An 8,428-nucleotide genomic window follows, 5' to 3' on the forward strand; every position below is an offset into this window, starting at 1 on the left:
ACTGATGCAAAATTTCAATTTTTTTCCTCTATGAATACACTACCACATGTGAAAATTCCACATATTAAAAAGTTTTTTAGGTCCAGCTTAAGCACATAAGAACAATGGGCTAAAATATTAGGAAAAAAACTCAGGAATAAAACACTTCTAAACACACTGCTACATGACTTCAGACATGCATCACTGTTATAACAAAGTCTGTCTTTGGCAGGCTGCCTCAAACAAATCTACAAGTTTTCAAAACATATACAATATAAGTTACTGATTTTTAAATGCTTTCATTTCTTTTCTGCAATTATATGTGTAACTAAAGTTCCTTACACTAGCTGTAGATTAGTTTACATTGCCACTTGTGGTGACGGCAAAACTTATTTTAATTAGTTTTATATAGAGCACGAGGAATTTCTTCTGCTATAAATAGCAGAAAATCAAAGTCAAATTCAGCCATGACTTACGATGTGAAACACATTTGGTCATAAGATTGGACAAGATGCGCATTAGCAAAATTACCAAAACATTACTTATAAATCCTCTTTTTGTGTGTGTGTGTGTGTGTGTGTGTACACACATGTCAGAGAGAGAAAGAGAGAGATACAATTATATTCCGGACAAGTCACCCTCTTGATAAGAAAATATAAAAGCAGATACCTCAAGTTGCAAGATCTTATTTCCTTTTAAGACAGAAATTTACCCTTAACAGTCCATTAACACAAAAGGATAAAAAGAACAGTTTATGGTTCTTTTATGACTGTCGCCAATGTATTAGAGGCCAAATTCTACTTTGTAATAAGACAACCAAATTTCCCTCATGTCCATTTAGTGGAGTGCCACAAATTAACATTAAACATGACCCTGTGTATTTATCCAGAAAGTAAGAATAGGGGATGTTTTACACACAGATACAATGTTCGACAGCATAGTAGTAATTCCCAGCCATACCTACTTGCAACATACTTTGCTGAACCAGAACTCACTAAGAAAATCCCCCCATATTGAACTAAAACTGGCAGGTCATTTTGAAATGTTAATATTTTGGATACCATCATCTGAGAAGGTGGCCTGAAAGTCCTCCTGCCTGCTAGCCTGCTAGAATTAGACACAGAGATGGGAAAGCAAAGCATTCATCCTCATTAAAACCACTGTGAAGGAAAAGCAGTGCCGGGCACAATGACTCACTGAATATTGCATGTTATCTGTTTCTCAAGCTAAGAATACCACCAGAGTACAAGACATGCTTAGTTCCTGGGAATAATACTGAAGTACGTCTGTTAGTCAGTTAAGGACTTCTATGTACATACACAAATGCCTAGCAGTTGTTCCTCCTCTGTACTGGCTAAAAACTTTTAACAAATTTGGAAGAATGTCAAGACGACTAATATTTCCTTGTGAGAAACACGAGCCCTTACTAATACAGCATGATTTACAAGCTATGATATGATACTAAAAAACAAGCAGCTCGCAGAGCTTTCATTCAGCTTATAATCACAGAAAAATACCTGCCCAAAGTTACTATAACACATTGTATTCTGAAGGTGGACCATAAAGCTCTAAACTGCACTACGTTGTTGAATTACTGTTTTTCTTTATATAGAAACCATTCTAATCTTTTGAGAAGAATACTCTTTCAGATTTAAATAGAAAGCACCAACACTCAAGGTCCATGACTTTCAACCAGTCAACTTTTTAGCATGCATACGTGAGTTGATGGTAAAGATTTATGGTCACCTTTAGAGTATTCTATGGACAATTAGTAGTTTGGCCATACGGAAAACAAAGTAATTGGACTGTCTAACTCTCACAAAAATCTCTGCAAACTGATAATTGAAGTAACTCTTTTCTTGACAAGATTACGGATGACATAATTTTTATCATCACAGCTGAAGCATGCACTCCTCTAATGGTGTCAAATCTTGTTACAACGACACATGCAATTTATTTGTCAAATCCTGATTTAAACTGAATTCTTCAAAGACAAAATGTACGCTGTATTCAAACTTACTCTAAGATTTTGACTTTTCACAACCACTGTCCTATGCCAATAAAGTTAAACTGTAGTCTGCCTTAGGCTTGTATATAATAATTCAAAATTGTTTTACAATTGCTTCACTTCTCTTAAGTCACCCATCTCCAGACAACCATTTCACTGAATACCAAAACACCAGCAGTTCTAAATTAGAAGTAGTTTTCCAAAACATTTTACATAGAATGCAGTCCTTTCCTTTGTTCCTACTGGAACGATCTCATTTCCAAAGGGCAAATACAGGTCCAATGAAATTGGACAGTTTCGTGTTTACTTCACTAAGGACTGGATTACTAGCCCACTAGAACTAGCCTGCCTAGTAAGGAAAGCTTTCAGCTCACAAAAGAGGACATTGAATCACAGAATCATAGAATCATAGAATTAAGGTTGGAAAAGAGCTCTAAGATCATAAAGTCCAATCAGCAACTCAACACCACCATGCCCACTAAACCATGTCCCTAAGCGCCTCATCTACACGTCTTTTAAATACTTCCAGGGATGGTGACTCAACCTGCAGCCTGTTCCAAGGCTTGACCACTCTTTCAGTAAATAAATTTTTCGTAATGTCCAATCTAAACCTCCCTTGGTGCAACTTGAGGCCATTTCCTCCTCCTATCGCTAGTTACTTGGGAGAAGAGACCAACACCCACCTCACTACAATCTCCTTTCAGGTAGTTGTGGAGCACGATGAGGTCTCCCCTCAGCCTCCTCTTCTCCAGGCTAAACAGCCTCAGTTCCCTCAGCCGCTCCTCATAAGACTTGTGTTCCAGACCCTTCAAAGACAGTCTCAGCTTTTCTTCCCACCATGTCAAGTGACAGGTGAGAGGTACAGCATCTCATCTGGGGGAACACATTACCCAGAGCACTCGCTGTGAGTTGCAGGCTAAGCCATGGGAGCAGTAGACTTGCTCCTGCTTAGAGCTCCATGCTTTGTATGTCCCCAGTGCAGTACGACGAGAAGTTCCAATTCTGCAGCAAGAAAACCTAAGCCCAGGCTACTGAGGAAGCTGCAATCCTCCCAAGTAAGCTGCAACTGTTCCTCAGACCTCACTTTAGATGAGCAGTTCTCTAACAGGGGGAATGGGTCACTTGGGAGAGCCAGAAATACATCTATGAGAGCAATAAATGAAGGGCTGTTGCTGAGGGGAGGGAGCTGGAAGGAGAGGGGCGCACGCTGACAGAGCACTGAGATGCAACACTGCAATGCCACAGGCCCTGGCAGACACGAGCTCCCACACGTCTTTCCTCTTTTTGACTTCTATATAGCAGAAATCACTCCAGTTACTTCATTCTCTGACCCAGGTCCTCCCCAGGCACCTTTTTCTAGCTCACCTCTCTTGATTTGTTATTATTGCCCAGCCCTACTCCCAGTCAGAGCACAGTTGTCTCAGGCATGCTGAAGGAAAATGACTTGCAGCACAGACCACTTTGCCGCCCCGGCGGAATCGCCAGTTACAGGGCAAAGCTTATTGCAGGGATCACGCAACAGTAACGGCAGCAGCATTGTCGGGTTATGAACACATCAAATGCCGAGTCAGTTCTTATAACTGTGACGAGTTTTTACTTATAAAATAAGCATAACCTATAACCTGCATTCAGCTACAACAACGTAGAGGCATATCTCTCTGGTAACCTACCTGAAAGACCTGTTTCTAAGAGATTGCTTTTAATAACATGGAAGAAAGTACTCTATTTCCAAACTGGGACTGATGGAGCTCGCTTAACCTTGGCAAGTCAGCTGTTGAGAATCTCTGAATTCACACTCAGACAGAAAAGGATCGCAGTTCCTGCTGCATATACCATTTCCCTCCTGAAATCATAATACACACAAATTGGTGAAGGTTTGTTGCTCACCCATACTGATTCAAGGGTAGCTGAACAAAAATGGTTAACCTATAAATGGAGAAAGACTTGTGAAAAAGAAATGAATGCATCTTTATCAGGTTAGCACATTCTTATACAAACAAGCACTTTGAATAAAAGTGTTCTACAGGGAGAAAAAAGTTGAGATGTTATCTTTACTGTTGCCTGGCAAAGGTGTGAAAGAGCCAGCAAGAGAGATACACTGCACACAATCCTGTCCTAGAAAGAGACAGAAGAAGCAAAGAGAGCTTTTTTCCTCCAAGGACAGCAGAGGTAGGGTACTCCTGCTGGAGAGGGAAGCGTTGCACACAGACAGGGACCAAAGCAGATGCTTGAGTCCACCTGAGGGAACAGAGCAAGGTACGAGGGTGCCTGGGTGAAAAGCAGGGGACAGTGGGAAGAAGTGGTTTCATAGTTAATGGAATGATCCATGTTTCCTTGATAACAAGTTGTAGTATGTTGTAGAAAAGAAAAAATTAAGAGTATTTTCTGCTGTTAGACAAATTAAGTGTATCGTAAGAAGTTAGTAAATTGCCTGAAAAATATTCTTCTGGCCTAGATTATATAGAAGTATTTTTGAACAAATCACTCTCTTATTTCCTAAGTTATTTGCTCCATACTGCTTACGAGTGACCTCTGCCTTTCATGATCTTCACTTTACATTCTGATGCAGTGTGGAGCTGAAAAGGTTATTTTTAATCTCTAAATAGGAGTTGCATGCATCAGACCCTTTTTTTGCCCCCAAAGAGTAAGCATCCCAGAAAAAGGTTGAATCAATCAGATCAAAACAGAGAAGGGGGAGTCAAATTCAAACTTAAAATAAAGTGGTGCAACTTGAGAATCTATTCCAAAGAACACTCAAGTCAATCAGATTCTTCAGGCTGACTTGGATCATACCAGTAACTATGAAACCACTACTGTGTACCCTAATAAAAAGAGACTAGACTGCATATGAACATTTAAAATAGATTTAATCTAATAGATTTAAGCATTAAGAACGGTAGGATCAGTTACTATCAAAATACTCCATGTTCCAAAGCAGAGGCAACACTGTATCACTCAATGCGCTGTTTTTAGTGTCAACCTCTTCCTTCATTCTAGTTATTGTGACACTACTGGTGATCAGTTTGAAAAACTCCATGGGCTATGGATATGCTTAACTTTACACATATGAAAATGTGACCTCAGAGCTTAAGCCATGGCACATATGACAAGACCTCTGAAAGACAACTAACATTTCTTAAGTGTCTTCCTATTTACGTAGGTGAAATGCTACAAAAACTAGACTGTCAGTTTTATTTTAATTTCATGCATTCTTTGCATACAGACAAGTAATCACTCACCAACAGTGGAATATTTTAGAATAGATTTTAAAACTAGCTGACTGCTTTCCTCTGAGCCCATTAGTGCTATTTACTCAGTCAAAAGTGTCTGGATACGTACAGTAGCTGGGAAGAAATCCACAAAGCTCCTGACAAGGAGCTTTCGCTCTGAAATGGAGACACACTGAAAATATAGTTCCAGAACTTGACAGATGACCATAGGGATGGAAGGACAATATCACACCACTGCAATCCCCACTCCCCATTAGCTAGAAAATTAAAATAACAAAAATTTCACAGAAATATGAAAAAGAAAGAAGTGAAAATAGTCTTCAGAGCATTGACATAGCAAACATCTGAGTTCTGTTTTTTTCAGTCAGACCTAAATAATGAAGTTTTTTGCTCTCTTAGATCTTAGAGAGTGAAAGTCTGGATACACCATAGTGAGGATTCTTCTATTTATTACAGTTATACAAACTATAATCTACTGTTGATCCAGAATTAAGCTATAAAATGCAGATTCAAAATGAGATTAAGACATTAACAGAAATTATAATAGAGAAAAATGCCTTCTTCACTACCACCCTCAAATAGCAAGATAACCATTTGCAGTAATTAAACTGCAAAATTAAAAGCACCATACCCTTTCATGATTTTTTTTAATATGTGTCTTGACAAAACATGTGTTGAAGTGTTGCTGCTACAACCAAGCATAGCCAGGCGGTTTTATTGTAACATGCTAAAAAAACAATTTGGTGGCAAGTTCTCACTCCTACAGAGAAATTCTAGATGCAAAAAGCAATCCTCATTTTGAGGCTCCATGTGTCAAAGTGATAAGCTTGTTTTTAAAAGGCTATCTGTCAGCTGGCTTAAAAATGCATACACATTAGGGTTTGGTTCAAAATATTCTAAAGTCAAAGGAAATCTATTAATTTCAGCAGCCTTCGCTCTCACCATCAAATGAGATGAGACGTTTATTCAGCAGTTCTTTCACATAAAGTGAATGTACAGAGTTCTCAGGTGTTTGATTTGCTAAACAGACAGCTACAAGCTACACAAGAATACAAACAGCATGATTAACACTTCAAAAACTTAAAACTTTTTTGAATCATGCAGTTCTGTAAAACAATTCTCTGAAGTAGTTTATCCAAATGGACAGCATTTCTAAAACTTCCAAAATTTCTCTGAACTACCAATCAAACTACAAAACGACCAAACCAAGCTATGGTAACAGCACTCTACCTCTGAATCCGAAAGTTACAGTTACTCTAGTATGAATTTAACCTTACAACTGCCATTTCCCATACAAGACCCCAATCAGTAAAGGCCCTAGAATCAGTCTTAGCCTTCTGCAATACAGATTATGTAATAGACATAATTTTCAACACCTATTTAGTAATACTGAAAACATAAACTACCCTGACCCTTCCAGTCTACCTTCAAAACGCAATGCAAAACAGAGTCTGCATCACAGCTGTGAACCTGTACCTTTTGCTGGAGAACATAAAAGGTGTGTTATCTTCAATGGTCGGAGTCTGGTCAGAAGACAACCCTTCAGTGACAGCTCCAAGGCCTTGGGAACTTTGCAGTCTCAGCTCATGGGAGATTTTCTTTCGGTCTTTCCTGACTTTGCACTTCACAGCTTTGGGTTGGGTTTTTTCATTGTTTATTACCACCAAAGGTCTATGAAATGGTAAGTATATATCCCTGATTCAGAAACAGGAAATGTATCAGCAGCTGTTAATAAGATGGTGGAAGTGTCACAACGTAAGTGTTTCACAGGAATTAATCACTTCCTACCCACAATATACAGAGATCAGAATTGGGCACAGAAGTAATTTTTTTCTTTTCAGTGTTGTCTTGAAGCAATATTGCTTCTTTTTGTGTTCATCCATTTTCAAAAGGAAACTTCAAACCCTTGGCCAATTTAAATCCATGTCAAAGCTTTCAAAGCTGAAGATTGATTTTTTCTTTAAAAAATGACCTCCAAAGTGTCTTTCATAGCAGAGCACACAATGTGACTATCTGTTGGCTCATTCTCACCCTTCAAAAGCCCTTTCTAATGTGATAACATATTTCAGACTGTTAGCAAATTGAGCAGTATAGTGTTTCATAGTTATGTTCTGAATACTGAGAGGGCCAGCAAAGAAAGCGAGACAGAATTAGAAGACAACAATAAAAAAGGACAATGCTTGAACCTTTTTCTTGTTCAGTAAAACATAGGAAATACATTAATTGACAAGGCAAGTGAAAAGAACCTGTATGACTTACAAATCAGTAATTCATAAATAAAATGCAGGGAATTTTTAGTAAACATCATTTAGCATTCATAATGGCAAGGAAAAATAGTGACAAAATAGCCCAAACAACCCGAAGTGCAACGACGTTCTTATCCAGTAAAATCTTAAGTTCAGAAAATATATATCTGCATCACTCGCTGCTAAAAAAATATCAGCTTTAATGTTCTACTCTCTGTCAGCAAAAAGCATAGACAATGCATAGGTCTTGTACTACTGTTCACCACTTCATTACGTGTTGATAACACCATGCAGGACTGCATTTCTAACTCTAGAACAGAAAGTATTCCTAGTTCTTGAATGCTATAAGTTCCGTTGAACATTGCTGAATGGGAACCCATCTCTATTTATTGTAACTACCTACCTCAGCAACACCAACAACCATTCCACTTTCATTTAAAATAGTGTTGGAGTGATCTAGACATTTTCAGCCTAGAAACATACATTACATTAGAGTGCATTGGCCACATCAGCTCTGCAAGTGACAGCTGAGTGGCTGGACCACCCACAGGAGGGCTGGACCCCTGTCACATCAAATAAAGCATTCCCTTTAAAACAAACAGCTGAAGGACCCTTGCTTGATTTGTCTTGGGGACCATGAGTGCAGGAAGCCGTGCTGACTGCCAGACGGCCGCACACTAAGGGCCAATGCTCTTTATGGTGAGACAGCCATGGCCGCTAATGAGAAAAACAGAGATGATAATGTGCAATAATGATTTTGTGTAACGGTAACATTGAAGTCTGACATTAACAGTGTGGTTTTGGTAGGGGAAAGGGTAAACGAGAGAGTTCAGAGAGGAACCTGTGTGAACACCTCTGCTCTGCTTCTCACTTTGCAGTGCGCCATCCCTGCTCTTCATTACAGCATGTCAACATACAACAACATGCATTACAAGGGGTTTTAAATTGTGTACACCACACACTAA

The 8,428-nt window shown here is 38.9% G+C and overlaps 1 protein-coding gene across 1 annotated transcript in view; it reads right to left on the bottom strand.

Moving 5' to 3' along the window:
• TTLL7 (tubulin tyrosine ligase like 7) overlaps positions 1-3,830 on the bottom strand; it is a 59,677-nt gene extending 55,847 nt beyond the window's left edge. Inside the window, exon 1 of the mRNA XM_075156129.1 lies at positions 3,658-3,830. The gene's annotated coding sequence lies outside the window, so the exon portion shown is untranslated. The remainder of the gene's footprint in view (positions 1-3,657) is intronic.
• Positions 3,831-8,428: the final 4,598 nt, after the last annotated feature.

This window comes from Calonectris borealis, chromosome 8 (assembly GCF_964195595.1).
Source record: "Calonectris borealis chromosome 8, bCalBor7.hap1.2, whole genome shotgun sequence".
NCBI classification, from domain to species: Eukaryota; Metazoa; Chordata; class Aves; order Procellariiformes; family Procellariidae; genus Calonectris; species Calonectris borealis.